Source organism: Bactrocera oleae, chromosome Y (genome assembly GCF_042242935.1).
Source record: "Bactrocera oleae isolate idBacOlea1 chromosome Y, idBacOlea1, whole genome shotgun sequence".
NCBI lineage: Eukaryota > Metazoa > Arthropoda > Insecta > Diptera > Tephritidae > Bactrocera > Bactrocera oleae.
In genome coordinates, this window is record NC_091542.1 from 4,642,353 (window position 1) to 4,664,561 (window position 22,209).

The 22,209-nt window shown below is 34.3% G+C and overlaps 1 long non-coding RNA gene across 1 annotated transcript in view; it reads right to left on the reverse strand.

Annotated features, from left to right (window-relative positions):
• The window catches only part of LOC138858297 (uncharacterized), an 84,520-nt gene extending 62,740 nt beyond the window's left edge, over positions 1-21,780 (reverse strand). The window contains exon 1 of the long non-coding RNA XR_011397446.1: positions 21,711-21,780. This is a non-coding gene — a long non-coding RNA (uncharacterized lncRNA). The remainder of the gene's footprint in view (positions 1-21,710) is intronic.
• Positions 21,781-22,209: the final 429 nt, after the last annotated feature.

Here is a 22,209-nt window from a genome sequence, read left to right on the forward strand (position 1 = left end):
TATAATTTAGGCAATCCCAACTTCAACCCTAGCCATAATGAATAATTTTTTTATTAGGTGTCGCATATGCGTGGTTGAGCATGGAGTTTATTAACGGTCCACTAACTATGTTGATTTGGGAGTTAATATGGACCCTAAGCTTAATTTCAGTCTTCATATTGATACCATGGTCTTGAAAGCAAAAGCTGTCCTCAGTTTTGGTAAACGTTGATCTAAAGAATTTAGAGATCCGTATAGTACTAAAACACTTTATACAACTTTGGCTAAACCTATATTGGAATATGGCTCTGTTGTATGGAACCTTAGCTACCAAATCCATTCTAACAAGTTAGAGTCTGTTCAAAAACAATTTTTACTTTTCGTCCTAGCGCATTTCCGATGGGATTCTAGGGTAAGTCTACCTCCATACAATTGTCGTTTAAAACTTATTAATCTACCTACACTTTCTAGTCGTAGGGAAATGCTTGGTATAATATTCTTAGTGAAACTTTTGAATGGAACTGTTAGTAGTTCTTTTCTCCGGTCTGAAATTAAATTTAATATCCCGGTTCGCCTTTCGAGGCAGTTTAGACCTTCACTGCTAAGATCCTGTAGATCAAATTTTGAACTAAACGAGCCATTCCGCCGTATATGTCATGATTTTAATTCTCATTCCAGCACATTTGACTTATCTGACTCACTTTTCAAAATTGAAAAGACTTTATTGTTTTCTCTTAATAAATGAAAATGTAACAATTTATTATATTGTAACTTTAGATCTTAGCTGTTGAAATTTTTGTTCTGTAGCTGAGCAGTTTTAGATCTTAACACTTAAAAAACTCTCTTGCCTTTTCTGACTCGGCTAATTCTTTGCGCCCCTCGCGTCGGTTGGGCGGGAGGAGGGTAATCGTTGGGTTATTATTATAAAAAAAATTATTAAAAGTAATAATTTATATAAAATTAAATAAAATTAGCATCACAATAAAAAAAAATATATGCAACATTGATGTAAAACAGTTATTACGGTTTGCTTTAGTAACACGAATCGTGAGACACACTGTATTATGGTAGACGAGGGTTTTTTTTTTGTTAATCCTAATTACATTTTAAAAGAAAATCAAATCAATTATCGGAATTGACGTCTCTACTAATACAAGTATTATAAATGCGAGAGTCCGTTTGTTTGTTACGCTTTCACGCAAAAACTACTTAACCGATCATCATGATCATTTTGTACACATACTCTTGGAGGTGTCAGAATGAACAAAGGTTACTTTTTATTTAATGAAAAATATTAACTTTTTAAATAAAATAAAGACATTTTTTTGTGAATACAACCTCTTAATCTGGCTACTTTAACACCATCTAGCATTCCTGTAATGAGGCTCAAGCCTGAATATTATAATACCATCACACTATATTACCGACAGCCACGTTAACATCCAACCCAATTTACTAAGCTACGGAGACTAAACACTATACTTCTATAGATTGTACCTTCAGCTATTTTGAATTTTTATTCATTGTTATTTCTTCTGTCACTATATCCGTATGAATACCGAATTATTATTTATTATTTAAGAATAATTGTTACTCTTATCTTCTTTAAAAATGCCTCGAAAGCGAAAATCTGCGCTATCAAGAAATTCTTCGTCGGTCCGTACAGCTTAACTTGCACGAAATCAAGAATCTGAAGTTCACGCAGAGTTGAGAAGACAACAGCAAGCAGAGTGACAATGTTCAGGAAGACAAGCTATGCAGCAGGCAGCTAGAAAAGCGACGGAAACGCCAAAACAATTGCTGGCAAGAAAAATTCTTGATGCAGGAGTAAGGACCACGCGTCGTCGAAATTTCATGACTAAGGATTGGTCTGTATTTAATGGTACTGGTTTTCAATATTATCCTTCAGTTGAGTATTCTAATCATTCCTTAATTGTTATTGGCTCAATGGATCAAAAATGTCAGTATTGCGATGCTTTTAAATGGAAAGATGAAACTGATGAAATGTGCTGCAGCACTGGTAAAGTTTCACTTCCATTACTTGGTGAACCACAAGAACCTTTAAAAACTTTATTGTTTAGTCTCACAGATGAGCCAAAACGACTTCTAAGTAAAATAAGGAAGTATAACTCTTGCTTTAAAATGACATCCTTCGGAGTTGATAAAGGGATAAAAATACCTGGATTTTCACCAACCTTTACTGTACAAGGACAAATATATCGTCAACTTGGATCACTATTTCCAGGAAATAATGATCAGCATAAATTAGGGCAGGTGTATTTTATGCGTGCTGAACAAAATGAAGTAAATCGTTGTTGCTAGTATATTGATGGAGTAGAAAGAGAAACAGTATTAAAAATTCAACGAATGTTACACAGTTACAATGATTTGGTGAACATTTTTAAAAGTACGATAGACAACTGACATTCAGATAATTACAAAGGTGTCATTATCACTGGTCGAACTCCACGTGGTGAACATGAGAGGCTTTGTAATGCAGATAAATTACGAACTGAATATTACATACATCTACAAGATGCGATTAACGCAGATGACAACATTAGACCTAACGACATTGGCAAAATGGTTATTCTGCCGTCCACTTTTGTGAACAGTCCCCGTTATCTGAATGAGTACACTCAAGACGCATTAACTTAAGTACAAACTTATGGAAGGCCTGACCCTTTGTACCTTTTACCTCCGTGACGGAATGTAACTCAAGAACTTATGCCTGGTCAAAAGGCCAGCCAGAAAGTTGCTCGCGTATTTCGTTTAAAGGTTCAGAAGTTAATGAACGTTGTGACTAAAGGAAGTCACGCCGAGTGCCAAAAGTATGAAAAGCATTGCTATATACTATACTATGGAAGAAGAAGCTTTGCCCCGCTCATCGAGGTATACCAAAGGTGCTATGTCGGCAATAAAGACTAGGCCGAGAGCAAAACCCATTAAGGAGGGGATTAAAGCAAAAGTAACCTACAAAGCAGCGATGAAAATCCATAAAGGCTAAGCTGCCAGTCCAACCGGCCGGAAGAGGAGGGGGAAAGGTTGGCTTGGGCTACGGCAAAAATGAAGGAAAGCCGAGCACACTTTGCATTACGTCCGCAATACATTTCCATGGATCTGAGACTCGCAAACCGAATAGAGGAATGAATATCAAACAGCAAAGCCGAAAAATCACCAAGAAATGAAACTGCTGGATGCGCTCTCCTCAAGACTGGATGAAGACTCGGGTACATCTACGCCAACTTTGATGGTGCGGGCTCAATAATGTCAAGATCTTAAACTGTAGGGACAACCACTTATTTCTATAGGTTATGGAAGCGGTTTAGGAGCTTCGAAGCCTGTGGGAGGAACCGTTCTGGAAATAGTAAGGCAGCCTCTGGCGAACTCTTCCTTAATTTAAAGAAGATCGGCTACGACGCGGGTTTAGTCAGAAGCATAAATAGCCTCGGGAAACATGATATCTGGACTAAAGTCGCAAACAAACTTTCCGAGCACAATGAACAAGGTAAGTGCGGCCATACTGGTAAAAAATATATACAGTACTAAACGTCCCCCCAGATGACCTGACTGTAGTAGCCGTTAAGGATGGCAGGGATGAGACTCTACTCCTTTCATTTGGGAGGCAATCAAAGCACCCAACTACCCCTAGGATAATACGCGAAAAATGTGAAGAATGGACTGGATGCAGTAAGGAATCTCTGAAAAGCCTGGTGAACAACCAGCAGGCACAGACACTACAGATCTATAACCTGTGAGAAATAGTGTAGAGTACGTCCCTACAGATATCATAACGAATTCAATATACGAAGGATGTTTAAGTATTAACTATGTAAATATTATTTGTTGTTCCGGCCGGTTCAAAAACTGTGAAAATCGCTGCATACATAGCTCCCGGCATATTTAATGAAGGAATGACATCACTATTGTTTTATATGACGACAAGAGGAATTACACCGACAAAGAAGATGAGCAGACAACAGTTAGTCAGTTCGAGTTATTAGAATGTGCCGAATATGCTGAGGGTCTTCTATGGGCCTGGAATAGAGGACTCCATGTAAGTTAACAAAAAAAATGTTATCCCATGTAAAGTGCATTCCAAAGTTTAAACGCGTTTTTCTCAGAAAGGTGGTTTTAAAGTCGGTGATCAACATACTCGAAAACGTCTAAACCGATTAGTCTTAAATTTTAACACGAGTTTTTTATATATATTTTTTAGTATTTAATCGAACATTTTTTCTCTCTGATAAATATTTTTGTTTTTATAAACAATTTAAGCCCGAAGTTTCGGAAAAAATCGCTGTTGTTTTTGAAAAACCACCAGTTTGTCAAAAAATTTTATTTTGCTTTTTCCTTGGATTAGTTACTAGAATTAACAATACTTAAACGAAATCGGCTGGGGTTTTTAATTTCAGATGATCCAATTTAGAAATATAGTGGTCACCAAAAACGGTCTTTTTTGAGAGGATCTCACGGAGATCAGCTGCAGCTCTTTTCCCATTAATATTTTTACTACTACTAAGTATTTTTGGATCAATAAATTTAAAAGTTTTTTCAGATACTTCTGGAAAATTTATTCTTTTTTTTTGCTTTCTAACTATACATAACCCCCTAAGGACCACTCCACAAGGACTTTGGAGCACAGTTCAATAAGCAAAGGGTTGGTGTATAAAATAGATAACATGTTTTATTTCGGTCAGAAGGCTTAACATTGCACTACATAAAAGAGGGTGGATGGCGCAGAAGCTTGCGTTTCACCAACGTAACTTTTAACAATTATACAGATTGTGAACGTTAGATGGCAATACGGCAGCTTACAAATAGTGTGACAAGGCAGACAACGAGTAATCAGTTGAGACGAGGCAGGCATACCAAACAGGCGACGCGAACGAGTTAAGGAATGTATTCCTATCTATACCAAAATGTATCAAAACATCAAAACATTCTTATCTCTAACATACAACCAGAATGTATCAAAATAACATTAAACAAAATCCATCAAAACAACCTTATCTTAGAACAATGCAAATGTATCTAAACAAACAATGTGTTATGTAAAGAAACTATCAACTAGTAATAAGTAAACACATTAGTTAGTACAAATAGCAGTAAGATCTATGTAACAAGTCAGTCTTAAGAATATCAATAAAGTGCACGCAATTCGGCGTGGCAAAAAAATATATTTTAAACTCATATCGTGAAAGAGATATTAACTGAGGGCTCGCCAAGGACAACAAGTTAACTTGTTATCCAACTAGCCAGAGAAATCCTCGAAAAAGAGAACTCTCAAACAAATCCCCAATCCTGAAGAGGAATAGAAACAACAATCCTGAAGAAGGATAAAACAACAGTTACTAGTAAAGGAAATAAAGGCATACCTATCCGAAGGATCTACGGAAGAACGAATCATACTCCTCCTCTTCAAAAACCAAAAGAAGTACAATAAGAACGAAACAAATATGGCCAAAGCAGCACAACTCAGAGCACAAATTGACACCCTGACCAAATTATTTCGCTGCAACTAATTGCCCTACAGGAAGAGCTCACCAGTATAAAGACAAATCAGAACATATTCCAGAACGTCACCACTATCACGGAATGCCGTTAAATTCCTTTTGCAATAACAGATGCAAATGATATTACCCAGGTTCGATGGAGACAAAAACTCGTATCGGTCATGGAAAGCCTAAGCCTGGAAGTTCATGGAGGATATCAAGGCATTCACAAGAATACTATAGTGCATATGAATTATCCTCACAAAAATAGTAGGTACAACAGCCGACGTGTTAAGCAACCATACCACGAAATTAAATTTATACTGCCGATCAAAGACCATTTGGGTTAAAAACGCACCGGCAATATTTCAGCGATGTGTTGACGAAATTTTCCCGAAAATTGCATATTTTTATATATTGATCACGTATTAATATAATATATTCTTCCTCACCAGAAGAACTTACTGAACACATACGAACTATAATCAATGCACTTCAAAATGCGACACATAATTAAACACTATAGGGTAACCGTAGGCCCCAAGAAAATTTAAACAACAAGAGAATATCCCATTCCAAAGACATGAAAAGAACATAGACAATTTTTAGGACTAGCCAGCTACTACAGGAAGTTTGTTCAAAATTTTGCAGCAATCACACAACCTTTGACTATACACTTACGTGGTGACAACGGCATAATTAATAAAAACCAAGTTAAGCACCTATAGAAACTATAGAGAAAATCAAGAATGCTTTCCAGGCTCAAGTAGAACTTTATCAACCTGACTTTTCGCCAGCAATTTTGCCATAGGTGCAGTACTGTCCCAAAATAGACAACCTTTTGCCTCTATATAAAAAACACTCAATGAAACTGAACAAAACTATAATACCAATGAAAAAGAACTACTAGACATTGTATTGGCGCCACAGGAATTAAGAAATTATTTATATGGAATAGCTAATCTATCAATATATACAGACCATCAATCCTTAATCTACTCTATATCTGAAAAGAACCCAAATAGTAAACTAAAAAGATGGAAGAATTTAATAGAGGAATATGGTGCGAAATTGGTATATAAACTAGAACATCAGAATGTAGTCGCTGATGCTCTATCAAGACAGCAAATTAGCACGATCCTAACAAAGAAAGGGAAAGTTATACATAAGGACAGCATTAGAAAACAAACGACATATGGAAATTAATAATTCTCCCACTACTAGCCACTTCCACGTTCAGCGATCACATAACTGATTTACCAAATAAAAAATATGTTTTAACTGAGTCTGATTTCGTATATCTTTTTACAAATACATACCCGTACCACCAATTTAACTAAAATATTGACACCTTACGAAAACAGAAGAAGAGGTATGTACAACATAAACCAAGAGGAACCAATAATAATCAATAAAATTTAGGCTTTAAAATCCCAACCAGAACTATCTCATCGCATAACTAGATCTCTAAATTATTTAGGTTCATTTTAAAATTCGTCACAGGCATACCAGGCCATGAAGATTTAATAGAAAGCAAAGCCGGTATATATCAACTTGAAGAAAATAACAACCAACAAAGAAAAATAAATTCACAATTTGAAAAGATATTCGAAACTTTAGATCCTAAATCAATAACTGAAAACATGGTGCTAAATGAAGTCCACCAAGAACTTGTAACCATCACGAATACAATAAATTTTTCAAAAAATGGTAATTGCTATTCAGGCACGTTAAACATAAACGACATCAGAGACACTATAAGAAACGAAGAGTTTGATACATCTGTAATAAACATACTAGAGTATTCAGATATACATGTTTGTCTATACCAAAACACTATAATAAAATCTATAAATATCCCCTTACCACGAACAATTGTAAATTATATAATATAACTTCACTAACAATAAAATGAAAAATGAAATGAAATAAAAAATGTATTAATGACGAAAATGCAATCACAAATGTGTTAGAGTAACTAGACGCAAAAATAATGTAGGAATAAAAATATGCACAAATTTATCAGAGAATAATCCCCTCTATTAAAAGGGAAGAAAGCCAAACGTAACATTACTCAAAAAAATAACAAACCTATACTTGTATTGGATCACGGTAATATTATATAATCATAGATGGAGAACACATATGAATTGGACATCCCATTTAAGGACCGAAATTAATAAATTTAACAAATCTACAAATATTTATGAAAAAACTTACATCACTCACGAGCAACATGTAAAAAGCGTAATCCATTCACACACAGATGATATAGAAGAACACCTTGTAAAATTCATGTTATACAGCTTAATCACACTTGTACTCTTCACTTTGGTCAAAATATGCCAATGCAACAAAATGAGACAGTAAGTAAACCAGAGGAAACTTGCAGACAAAATATACGAAACAGAATTAATCCGTTTTAAAAAACAACAACACTAAAAAGTGAGGACACTTTTGCTTAACATAGGGGAGAGTTAAGGAATGTAGGTATTCCTATCTATCACTAAATGCATCAAAACATTCTTATCTCTAACAAACAACCAGAATGTATTAAACTATCATTAACAAAATACATAAAAACAACCTTATCTTAGAACAATACAAATCTCTATCTAAATAAAAAATATGTTATATGTAAAGAAACTATCAACTAGTAATAAGTAAGCATACTAGTTAGTATAAATAGCAGTAAGATCTATGCAACAAGTCAGTCTTAAGAATATCAATACAAGTAAAGTGCACGCATTTCGGCGTCGCGAAAAAATATATTTTTAAACTCATATCATGAAAACGACATTAGCTACCGCGTGTTGCATCGTATTCATTCATTTTCAAATTAATTCTATATTTGTACTTGTTTAAACGTTTACTTACTTACGAACATTCGTAAAATTTCAGTCGGGAAATTCACCTCACAAGCAGGAGAATCAAATAATCTGTACAATATTGTAACTAATCAATTTATTATATCTAAACCTTACTTTTTTAAATTTTTAATTATTATTTTGATTGTTCTTTACTGTTTTTTGTTTTTCATCGAAGTGAGAAATTTTCTCTCTCATTTAGCAGTAAAGAAAATCACGAAATAAGAGGCAATACTTAATCACTATCACAAAGCATCACCAAAGTAAAGAAAGTTCTAGCACACGTAGCCACAAAGATATAAGGATGTAGACATCGTAACTCAATATCGTAATAGGGTTTTCCGTCTTCTGAAATGCGACAGCTTGGATTGACATATTTGTTGATTGTCAAATCTAAATTCAAATATTATGATTCCGTTCAGAAATTTAATTTGTGACAAATCTTAATATTTATCAATCCTATAAAAAAAAAATCTGAGAAATTAACAACAGAGCTAAAATTAAGTTTCTCCAAGCCGAACACTATTTATGTACTATGTATTTTATGACTATGCAATTAAGTTTCGGAACGCGACATTAGATCCTCCAACGCGCACGCAAATTTGAACTTTATGCAGCGGTAATAAATTAGAAATTGACTCACCATTTTATTTAGAAAACCTTAGTATGGGAAATAGAAAAGGGCTGTTTTGAGGGTTTTCCCGGCAATTATTGTACATGAAATTTTCTCACCTTAAACCTTCCCTAGATCTCCACAAACATTTCAAGACCAAGATCAGATAAACCCGTTCAGCTATCCTCGAGTTTTATTGTAGAAAGTTCTGTATTTAACTTTTTAAAATTAGCTTTTGCAAAATTAAACCGAGTACAGAAGCACGAAGTGATTATTATCCTGTACATTGCCTGAGATTTCGACAGATATTTCCAAAACAGGATGATATGAATCCTCTGGTAGAACAAGAGGATTACTTTGAATAACGGGACACTTTGAAGAGGTATCAACGTATACTAAATCAAAGCGTTTACCGAATTTATTCGGACATTTTTTCGAAAAACTCATTAAAACATGACCGATTGCAAATCGGCACGATATAGTCATCGAAAGGTTTCCACGAAGCACAAGGTAAATTAAAATCACCTAATACAATTATGGAATCTGCATCATTTGCCATCGAGGTAGCACTATTAATTAAAGAAGCATGCTGCATGTATACAGATAAGTCCGAATGGGGTGATATATACTTGTGAGATAGGGTTAAATAAATAAAGCAACTATTAACGTAGACTCTCCTACATTTAAATTCAAATGAGTCGGTCCCTGAAACAAGAACATTTTCAGATGGGATTTAGAAATGCACGGCAAATAGAACAACTCCACCGATTCTGTTCAGTCGATCAAAAGCTGACTCGGTACCAAAAATTCGAAAGTTTAAATATTTTAATAATGCACAAAACTTAAAAACATTTAATATTTATCTTGTAACTCAGATTTAAATCACTAAACATTTGTATTAAATCAGTAAAAAAAATCAATAACACTTGAAGAATTTTGATAAATAAAAACACAAAAGTTCACAGTTAAAAATTATAGCTTTAGAGCTTGAAGTGTTGCCACAAAGATTTATTAGTGCATTTCCTTCAAGTATAATTTCTCTATTGTCGCAGTTTTGTTACATTTCTATTTTATGTGCAGATTTTATTAGGATTGTGTCGACTTCGATATAATCGATTATTGTTTCATTATTATATTCAAATTTAAATTGGTTGAACGGACAAATGTTAATTTCTTTCAGATTTTTGAAATGTGTCCCTTCAGTATATTTATATATTTTATTACCCATTGTAATTGCATATTTCTGTTCTAATGTATGTAATCGGTATTTTTAAAGCTAAGAGTAAGGTATCATCTTTATATGAGAGGAGTGATGTCTCTTCGTGTTTTAATTTATAAATACCAATATTGAATCTTTCGATTTCCTATGTTGATAATCTATATATATAAAACAAAGTCGGGTTTGGCAAATCTAAAAATTCCACTGAAGCCATCTATGAGTGAAATCCGCAATTACTTAGTTGCCAACCCAATACAAGAAGAAATGATTTGAATCGAACGTTTCTATTCGATTACACCATTGACTACAGCTTGCATCGTTTAGTTAGTATTGGTAGTTCTTTGCCAGTATTGTGGCTTATTGAAATTTGCTGGTGAAATGCCTGATTTGTGCTGCCTTAGTGGGAAAGTGAAATCTATCGACTGTGTAACGAACGAAGATGAAGCCACTAATTATCCAACTGAATTTTTAAACTCCTTGGATGCGCCTGGTTTACCACCGAACAATTTGCAATTGAAGTCATCATGCATAGAAATTTAAACCAACCAAAACTGTGCAATGGAACACGTTTGGTGATAAAAAAAACTGACGAGCGATGTGATTCACGCGTTGCTGCTCATAGAAAAATTTAAAGATGAGGAAGTTCGTATTCCAAGGGTTCCGATGATCCCAACGGATATGCCCTTTGAATTAAAACGAATTCAATTGCCGATTCGTCTTGCCTCCGCTATGACGATTAACAAATCACAGGGCCAATCAATGACTATTTGTGGCCTCAATCTAGAAAATGTATGAATATACATTTTTCTCAGCTAATTTTTATTTGTATTCTCTTTCTGTTGATCACAATCAAATCTATAATAAAATATTATAATTGCGATAGTCCGTTTGTTTGTTACGATTTCACGCAAAAACTACTTAACCAATCATCATGAAACTTTGTACACATACTGTTGGAGGTATCACAATGAACATAGGATACTTTTTATTAAAAAATATTAGGTAAAGTAAAAAGTTCGTTCGGATTTTTATTGATTTTTTAAAAGATGATAACTTTGTGTACATTTGTCCGACTTAAGTCAAATATGCGCCGTTTTGTTCGTAAACTTGTTGCCAAAGAGATGCCAACTTCATTATACCCCTCTCGTGGAAAACTGCGTCCCTATTGCCAAAAAACTCGGAGAGCCAATTTTCACAGGCCTCACTTGAGGCCAACTTCTCACCAATTAGCGCGTTCGCCATGGACAGGAAAATATGGTAATCACTTGGTGCCAGGTCCGGACTATAAGGTGGGTGCATTAGAACATCCCATCCGAGCTCCCGGAGCTTCAGGCCCGTCACCAAAGACGTGTGTGACCTGGCGTTGAACTGATGGAACACAATTCGGCCTCTGTTGATCAAAGATGGCCTCTTCTGGATGAGTGATGCCTTCAAGCGGTCCAGTTGTTGACAGTAGATTGCCGAATTGAGCGTTAGGCCATAGGGCAGCACCTCGTAGTAGATGATTCCTTGCCAATCCCACCAAACACACAGCAAAACCTTCCTAGCCGTCAATCCGGTCTTGGCCACCGTCTGGGCCGCTTCCCCGAGCTTTGACCTCAATGTTGTCGTAAGTGACCCATTTTTCATAGCCAGTCACAATCCGCTTCAGAAACGAGTAGATGTTATTGCGATTCAGTAGCGATTCGCAGATGGAAATTCGGTCCATCATGTTTTTTTGCGTTAGTTCGTGTTTCACCCAAACATCGAGCTTCTTTTTGAATCCAGGGTTATGCAAATGGTTCCAAACGGTTTTCTGGCTTATCTTTAGTTCCTCAGCAATTAAATAAGTGCTCACGTGGCGGTCTGTTTCCACTATTTTCATGATTTTATCGCAATTTTCGACGACAGGCCTAGCGAAGCGTGGTGCATTTTTGACATCGAAATTGCCGGAACGGAACCTAGCAAACTACTTTTATGCTACACGTTCATTTACAGTATCGGGCCCATAAAATAAATTAATTTTTTCAGTCGCTTTGGCTGCTTTTTCGCCTTAATCGAAGAAAAATTGTTAAATATAGCGAATTTTCTCTTTGCTGGTGTCCATCTTTGACGAGCGCTCACAACGTACTGTGTCAATCAATCGAAAAACTGTCAAAGACAAACTTTTAGCGCGAATAAACACGTTTTCACCGCCGTATAGTATGACATGATGCGACACGTAACACTAATGCTATGTACAATAACATAATCTCTTAGATAAAAACCGAATGAACTTTTTATTTTACCTATATATTATGTAAACTTTTTACGGATTATTAAAAACATTATTTTGGCGGATTATATATGTTTGTAAAATAAATTAGAAAATTTTGAATTTTAAAAAAAACAGTTTGGCAGATATGATTGTTTGTCGAAAAATGTAAAAATTAAAGGAAACAAAAATGTATAAAAAACGTAAATCAGAGAAATAACAAAGAGAAATTAGTTACTCTTATATACTTTTAAAATGCCTCGAAAGCGGAAATCTGCGCTATCAAGAAGTTCTTCGTCGGTCCGTAAAGCTAAAATTGCACGAAATCAAGAATGAGAAGTTCACGCAGAGCTGAGAAGACAACAGCAAGCAGAGCGCCAACGTGTTTTGAGAGCAGCTGAAACTTTTCATCAGACACGAGTACGTTCGGAAAGACAAGCTAAGCAGCAGGAAGCTAGAAGAGCGACGGAAACGCCAAAACAATTGCTGGCAAGAAAAATTCTTGATGCAGGAGTAAGGACCACGCGTCGTCGAAATTTCATGACTAAGGATTGGTCTGTATTTAATGGTACTGGTTTTCAATATTATCCTTCAGTTGAGTATTCTAATCATTCCTTAATTGTTATTGGCTCAATGGATCAAAAATGTCAGTATTGCGATGCTTTTAAATGGAAAGATGAAACTGATGAAATGTGCTGCAGCACTGGTAAAGTTTCACTTCCATTACTTGGTGAACCACAAGAACCTTTAAAAACTTTTTTGTTTAGTCTCACAGATGAGTCAAAACGACTTCTAAGTAAAATAAGGAAACTCTTGCTTTAAAATGACATCCTTCGGAGTTGATAAAGGGATAAAAATGCCCGGCTTTTCACCAACCTTTACTGTACAAGGACAAATATATCATCAAACTGGATCACTATTTCCAGGAAATAATGATCAGTATAAATTTTGGCAGGTGTATTTTATGGGTGATGAACAAAATGAAGTAAATCGTCGTTGCTAGTATATTGACGGAGTAGAAAGAGAAACAGTATTAAAAATTCAACGAATGTTACACAGTTACAATGATTTGGTGAACATTTTTAAAAGTACTATAGACAACTGGCTTTCAGATAATTACAAAGTTGTCATTATCACTGATCGAACTCCACGTGGTGAACATGAGAGGCAAAATGGTTATTCTGACGTCCAATTTTGTGAACAGTCCCCGTTATCTGAATGAGTACACTCAAGACGCATTAACTTAAGTACGAACTTATGGAAGGCCTGACTTCTTTGTAACTTTTACCTTCGTGACGGAATGTAACTCAAGAACTTATGCCTGTTCAAAAGGCCAGCCAGAAAGTTGCTCGCGTATTTCGTTTAATGGTTCAGAAATTAATGAACGTTGTGACTAAAGGAAAAATATTTGGAGACGTACGGTGCCATAAGTACTCCATTGAATGGCAAAAACCAGGTCTACCACATGTGCACATATTGATTTGGTTAAAACAGAAGCTACTTCCTAATCACATTGACAATATAATTAGCGCTGAAATTCCAGATATTAAAACTATTACTATGTACAAAAAAATATCCTTGCGAACTGATTTGAGAAACAGCTCACAGAGATAAGGGTTACCCGTTATATAGACGAAGGGCGCCTGCTGATGGTGGTAAACATATTAACATTCGGGCTCGCAGTGGGGAAATCCAGAGCTTTGATAATAGCTGGGTTGTGCCATATTTGCAAATTTTGTGTAAAATTTTTAACGCCCAATCTGATCCGGCATCTCCAATTTGGATAACAAAGATGCTGTGCAGGTCCCCAATGAAATACAAACCTACCACGCAAGAAGATATGTCAGTAGCAAGGAAGCGGCATGGATCGTTGTTTTTTAATGACAATACTTTTTAAGACAGAATGTTGTCTCCCCTTGAGACCACACTGACTGCCTTTTTCCAGCATTGTCAGAATGATACTTTTACAAAGACATTGTTGTACTCTGAGGTCCCGCGTTATTATTGTTGCAATACCTCACCAAAACAATGGCAACGTCGCATTCAACGTACACCTGTAGAAAATCAACCTATGGTTAAAGCATCAGATGCTCTTGGTCATGTCTATACCATGTACGTTACAAATTTCGAATGCTTTCGTATGTGTATGCTATTGCATCATGTTACAGGTCCAACTAGCTTTGCAGAACTTATTATTAATGGTCAGAGATGTCAAAAATACAGAGAAGCATGTGAGGCACGACGATTGTCAAGAAAGGATAATCATTGGGACGAAACTATGGAGGAAGCCGTATATATATATATATATATAGCCGTCTTTCTAACCCTCAAACTCTCTGGGATAAGTACAAAGAATACATGGCTGAAGATATTTTACATTAACTTCAGCAAGTACATTGAGATATGACTTTACATATTTATAACCAAGTGCTAATTCTAATTGAAAACAAGGGTTTTACAATAGAATATAATTGGAAAAAAATTAAGTGATTTTGGGACGCAAAGTCCTCGAAGAGATAATGATTATGATTTTAACAATGAAATTGCTCGAGAGCTAGTTTATGATTTCATAGCACTGCACCGTCAAATGGAAAAATTAATTCCTCTATTACTTCCAGAGTATGTTTTCCGTAGAATAGAATCCGGCGAAGGTGGAGTTTTCTTTCTCAGTGCACCAGGAGGAACCTTTAAAACGTTTTTGCTCAACTTATTATTAATGTACATCAGAAAAAACAGACAAATAGCAGTTGCAGTAGCTTCTTCGGATATTGCAGCAACGCTTTTAAACGACATATTCCGCTTTGAAATTACCATTAAATCTTTCACAGGATCTGTAATTTCAGTAAAAATAGTTCTCGAGATAGGATGCTCCGAGAATGTAAGCTTTTAGTATGGGATGAATGTACAATGTCTCACAAGAATGCTATAGAAGCTTTAAACCGAACTCTTCAGGACCCACGAGATAATACGCATATAATGGGATGTGTGGTAGTTTTACTGGCTGAGGATTTTTTCCAAACTCTTCCGGTTATTCAGAGGGAAACACCAGCAGAGGAAATTCAAGCATGCTTAAAATCGTCAATCCTATGGTCGAGAGTTTAAAAACTCAGTCTCAAAACGAATCTTCATAATAACGCGGATTCGGGATTTTATGCTGAACTGTTATTGAAAATTGAAGATGGTTGTTAAGATGTTGATGCTGAAGGTAATGTATCACTTTCAAGAGAATTTTGTAATTTAGTGGAAAATTATGTGGATCTCATAGCTCCTGTTTTTCCCGAATTGCAACAAAATTTGAGTAGTGATCAGTGGCTATGCACAAGAGCAATATTAGCAACAAAAAATTAAGTTGTTAATAGAACAATAGCATTTTAAAAAAGGTGGAAGGGGAAATGATGGATACAATTATAGATACAGAATTAAGTACCTCATATCCTGCGAAGTTTTTAAATTCCCTTGAACTGTCGGGTGTGCCATCTCAAAATTATCTTATGTGAAATTTAAATGTTCCTGTGCTATGTAATGGAACACGACTTCGGATAACGAAATTGGGACAGCATATACTTGGCATTACTATTTTAATAGGGTTGGTAAATGAAAAAGTGTGACAGAAGTGCATTTAGAAAAGTCATGCTTCGGTCAACTATATGTAGCCTGTTCGCGTGTATCTAAGGCCCGGAATTTACATATATTTGCACCCAAAGGAAAAACGTATAATATAGTTTATAACGATAACCTTGTTTAATAATCTATATTTCTTATTTTTGGTTGTTACATTTCAAAGTTATTTATTTTCTTTATAGTGAAATATATTTTAATATTTGTTGTATTAATTCAATAAACTATATTTTAAACTTCATTGCATTCAGTAAGTTTTTCAAGTAAGTAATCCCAACCAAGCAATAAAATATATTCTTTCTATTGATCCGTTTCTACTATAATGATCTCTGATACTTGCTTGATGGATTCAATGCATATATATTGCATTTATTGGAAACTAAGACCTGAAAGATAAACATAGAACTAGAATAAAAAGAAGCATTCAGTAAGTTTTTCAAGTAAGTAATCCCAACCAAGCAATAAAATATATTCTTTCTATTGATCCATTTCTACTATAATGATCTCTGATACTTGTTTGATGGATTCAATGCATATATATTGCATTTATTGAAAACTAAGATCTGAAAGATAAACATAGAACTAGAAGAAAAAGAAAAAGAAGCATTCAGTAAGTTTTTCAAGTATGTAATCCCAGCCAAGCCATAAAATATATTCTTTCTATTGATCCGTTTCTACTATAATGATCTCTGATACTTGCTTGATGGATTCAATGCATATATATTGCATTTATTGGAAACTAAGACCTGAAAGATAAACATAGAACTAGAAGAAAAAGAAACATTCAGTAAGTTTTTCAAGTAAGTAATCCCAACCAAGCAATAAAATATATTCTTTCTATTGATCCATTTCTACTATAATGATCTCTGATACTTGTTTGATGGATTCAATGCATATATATTGCATTTATTGGAAACTAAGACCTGAAAGATAAACATAGAACTAGAAGAAAAAGAAGCATTCAGTAAGTTTTTCAAGTATGTAATCCCAGCCAAGCCATAAAATATATTTTTTCTATTGATCCGTTTCTACTATAATGATCTCTGATACTTGTTTGATGGATTCAATGCACATATATTGCATTTATTGGAAACTAAGACCTGAAAGATAAACATAGAACTAGAAGAAAAAGAAAGTTCACCGACGAATGTATACAATAGAAGAGGAGTCAAGGAAAACTATTTAGCTACCTGTAAACATTAGAACGGTATGTTTTGGTTTGAAATCACCATCATTTCCGACGACATAGTAATATCAGAAAGAGTATATATAGCCGAAAATAGTGTTAATTATATGCAAATTAATAATTTTTCAAGTAAGGACAAAAAATTCGGTTTAGATACATACTTAGGAGTACAAAAGTGTAGAGAACAAGGTTATTTAGAATTCAACTTAATTCTGGAGACAAATATTAAAACCGCATTTAATTAATGAGAGTTACAAACTAACAGACAGACATACAAGTGAAGCTAATAAAAGCGTGTTAAAAAGGATCCGAAAACGTAAAGCAGATATACTTAGTCGCATTACTGCAAAAGTTCACAATAATAGTTCTATACCAAATAACTGTAATGAAAAGACAAATACAATTTTAAACATAAAAATCCAATTAACAAATATAATGTTAATATTAAAATCAATAAAACTTCTCACAGATAACAGTTTTTCTAATGTATCTGAAAAATATTTCTTACCAACAAATATTTATAGAATTAAGATAGTTAAAATAATGAAAGATAAATGTAGTAAATTAGTGATTGTGGTGTCGGCCAAACCATGAAATACGATAGTCAACCACAAGAACTAATTTACCAAGAAACAATAACCCCAGCTTTTCCTATACAAACAATATACATCATCAGTATTATACATATTCAATTAGAATTTTATCATTAATCACCATAATTAATACTATTAAATATTTTGAGTAACAAAGCCAACCACAACGAATATCTGAAGGGTCGTACCCTGAGGGGGACAGCTTCGTCTGTTGCAGAGTGGCTCACGAATCGCGTTACAAAAACAAGCCGTAGTCTCTTTGTTTTTTGTGTGAGTAATCGACTTACTTTAATTTTTGTTTGGCAGTTTATTATATAAATTTAAAAAATGAATGCTTTAGGTACCGTGAAGAGGGTTTGGATACTGCAGGGGTAACACGATTTGCAGTCCGTCCTTTCCGTCCAAAGGGAATTCAAACGAGATTTCGGCGGCACTACCTCAAATAGATGGAACACTATGAGGTTGGTAAACATGTTTGCCGAATTTGGAAATATCGCAAGATGGTCGTACTAGCGAGATACGTATGTTCGTGTTCAAGAAACAATCGGGGCTGTTGCCGTTTCAACTTATCGACGCAACTTGGATTTTGCGGACGGCCATTCATGATGATTTATTGCTAAAAAATTAATGAAATGGTCGAAGAAGACAATAACTTGATAAATTGCCTAATTATGTTTGATGATAACTAGTATGATCTAAACGGAAATGTAAAATTACCATATATGCAGTGCGTCAAATCCAAAACTGTGTGGTGCACATTTTCATCAAAGGCCATACTTCTTTGTAACGGTGTCACAGTAGCTTTCAAAGGGCACCGTTATTTAAAGATGTTGAATGAGTTTTTTTACCCAGAACTGCGCCGAAGACGTAACCCTTTCAATAGCGTTTGGTTCCAGCAAGATGGAGTGAACATCAAGAAACTCCACTTTTCACTTTCAAGCAAGAGGTATACAAATCAAAACTTAAAAATTTGACTGAACTAAGGTAGCTCATTAAATCGGTAATTGAGGCAATCCCGACTTTAACTCTTCTAATTAGGTGCCGCATATGCCGTCACTATTGAATTTAAATATAATATAATACATTCATTTTAGAACTAAACTGCGAAATATGTAAAATACTGTACAAAAAAAAGAGTTAATTCCAATTTTACCTGTCTTTAACCTAAACTTGAGAATAGGTTCAAAAGCTGAGTAGCACGAATAGTGAGTGGTGTTCCGGCATAGGTAACAGTGCGAGGGTTCTTCTAGTACGGTACAAAGCCGACAGGTAGTTTCAAATTCTTATATAATTTTTTATCAATTTTCTTACATAACGTATATGGAGACTAAGAAATATTTTGACTTCATTTTATACAATCTTAGTAATAGGGCATATTATTACCAGAAATAAGGACTCGCTGAATTTCACTAAGAAACTTCATGGATTGACCGATATATACTCGTAAGGAGCGGAACGCATGTTTAAAATTCCGTGCATTAAGAATTACATTAGGAATTTTTGTATATAGCTCGCAGATACGGTATAAAGCCAACAGGTCTATGAAGGCTAAGGGAAGGATTGACCCGATTTTATTCATATTTGGCAAAAGGGTATGCTGTCATCACAAAAATATTTACCCCAAATTTCAATACTATATGTTACCTTACAGATTGACTGATATGTTTGGCGTCTAGGTCCTTGAAAAGTTATAATCCGATTTTGATAGTATTTGGACGTAAAAGTTAATCGCTTTCCTGCCATCGTAATTGTGAAATTTAATGCATGTGGCGTATTTCTTCAGTGGACTATCAGACTTTTATAAGTTTTCAATATAACTGTTATATGGGGTGTGTTTGTAGTTATTGTCTGATCTTACCCATTTTCATAGTGTATGAAGAAATGGTAGAAGATCCTATTTTCAGCTAATTTGGTTGATATAGATTCCGCGGTTAAGAATGTATGTGCAGTAAGCGTTTAGTATGCGGGACCATGTCCACTTTGAAACAGATTTTATATATTTGACTATCAAAGGTATACCATTGCATAACCATGCATGGGAACTAATTTTTAACCAAGCAATATTTGATGCGATTCCGGATTATCTAAAAATTTTGTAATAAAATTTGAAAATTCACGTTGTCATTTTTATCAACAACAGTAATCATTGATTTTAAATTATCATATCGTCTGAAAATAACTGTTGTATCTGGAAATAAGTTTCGATAACATTTGCATATGTGGGCGCTATTGTAGCGCGATTACCAAGACCTAATTAATTAATTTTTATTTTCAAGAAAATAAACTGAAGTTAATTTTTTTTTTTTTTTTTTTTTTTTACAGCAGTGCAAATTTTATTATACCAGTATCTAGGAATTGCTCGGGATATTTTTTCTGGTGAATTGTTTAAACTTTCTTCAATCTCATTGGTTTAAGAAAATCGAAGAATGACCGGTCTGTAGTAAATCACCAGAAGTAGTAAGGCAGCTCCACCGAAAACTCCTCGTAGCCGTTTAAATTTTGCATTGTCATCTGCATTGCTTAATGATTTAACTTTTTGTCAACACTGTAGCTATTTCGCTGGTTTTTCTTATGTTACTAGTTGAGTTTAGATTGTTATAAATGCCTGTGCTTCGTTTGCTCATCATCTGAAACAGTAGCCGCAATGCCTGGCGATGCAACTGCAAATGCGGCTTGCTGTTGCGATATTATAAATTAGATACCGATAGAGCTGCATAGTTATTTATAATCGGGCCAATCGATAGTTTCGGGAGTTAAAACCATTCTACCCCTTGATATATATTTACTTTTCGCTGACTAAAGTTAAGAGACGTTGGATTTATATAGTTGATTTTTGTGAAATATTCTTTCGATTTATTTATAACACAAAACAACAACTGAAAAAACATATCAATTAATAAACTAAATTTTTTATGTTACTATACAAACTGCTCAAAACGCTCACGAGCTATAAAAAAGTAATTTTTTTTAAACACTTACTAATATGAGATCAACAAACTTATACTTAAAATTCATTTCAGTAGAGTACTGGCTAACATTCTCTCCGGCCTTGTAAAATTAAAATTAACTAACGTTCTTAGTTTTCATAAATTTACTGGAATGGTGGCGCCGAAAATTCGGAATTACGGCAGCCGGCATGTCAGATCATTAGATATTCCTACCTAATTGTAAACATTTCCGTAAATATTAAAAAATGATTTTAAAGCAACCATCCTTGCAATCCATTTGTCTGTTAAATCGCCGATTAATTACCCAGCCCTATCAGAGATTTCTGCTAAAAATTCCATTAAATGTATTGTGTTTCCGTAACCATGACTTTAACACATGAGGTTAAAATATGTACATCCATTAAAATTTTCTTAGTTTTGTTATCGAGCACAATTAAACATAAGATTTATGATTTTGAGTTTTTTATTTTATTAATTTTATATTCAAGTTTGTAACAAATGAGTAAATTTCAAATATGTTAGTTGATAATATTTGAGATATTGAAATGGCAAATAATTTTTAATTTGTAACAATAAAACTTTTAATTATTAATTATAAATATTTTAAAATTCAATTTAATTCAGCTCTATTTGTATCAGATATTCTGACAGTATTATTGGAAAAGGTGCGAGTGAACCGTTTCTCCATTAAATATTCCGAGTCATAATAATTGATACAATAATATTTGACTACCAAAAGTGTACCGTTGCATAATTGATGTGGATTGTAATTACTCTTAATAACGATAGGTGAACTAGTTTTCAACCGAAAGTTATGTGATATTATTACGGGTAACTCGTTTATTTTTAGGTGAATGATTGATGATAACATTTCTTCAAGATGGATCTACAATAGCCTTACTCCGAAATTTTAAAAGCACTTATCCAGTGATTATTATATTTTATTATATTTATGTTACCTTCGCTTCGATGACGGCAAGAAATATAACAGTCAATACAACTTCACTTTTTCTCATGTGTACTCGTGTCGACAAATTACCTTAAACTAAATATTTAAAACTACATGGTTTTAAGTCACAAGTTTTTTCTATTAGTTACAGATTTTTAAGATTATGACAATTTTCATGCAGAATTAGTAAAAGATACGCTAATTTAAAGCAATAAATTGTATAAAGTATTCTTTCTGTTTTTACGTCTGTATGGATAGTAATGTTTGCGAAAGTACAGGGTGGCTCAGGAATTGCGCTACAAAAACAAAATGTAATAACTTTTTTTCTGTTTGGGTAATCGAGCTAATTTTTTTATTTGGCAGGTTGTTACCTAAATCTTTTAAAAACGAAGGCTTGTGATACCAAAAAGAAGGTTTGGATAGTGCAACGGTACCCCGCTTTGCAGTCCATCATTCCCGTCCAATGGGAATTCAAACGGGAGTTTGGTTGTACTACCCGAATAGATGGA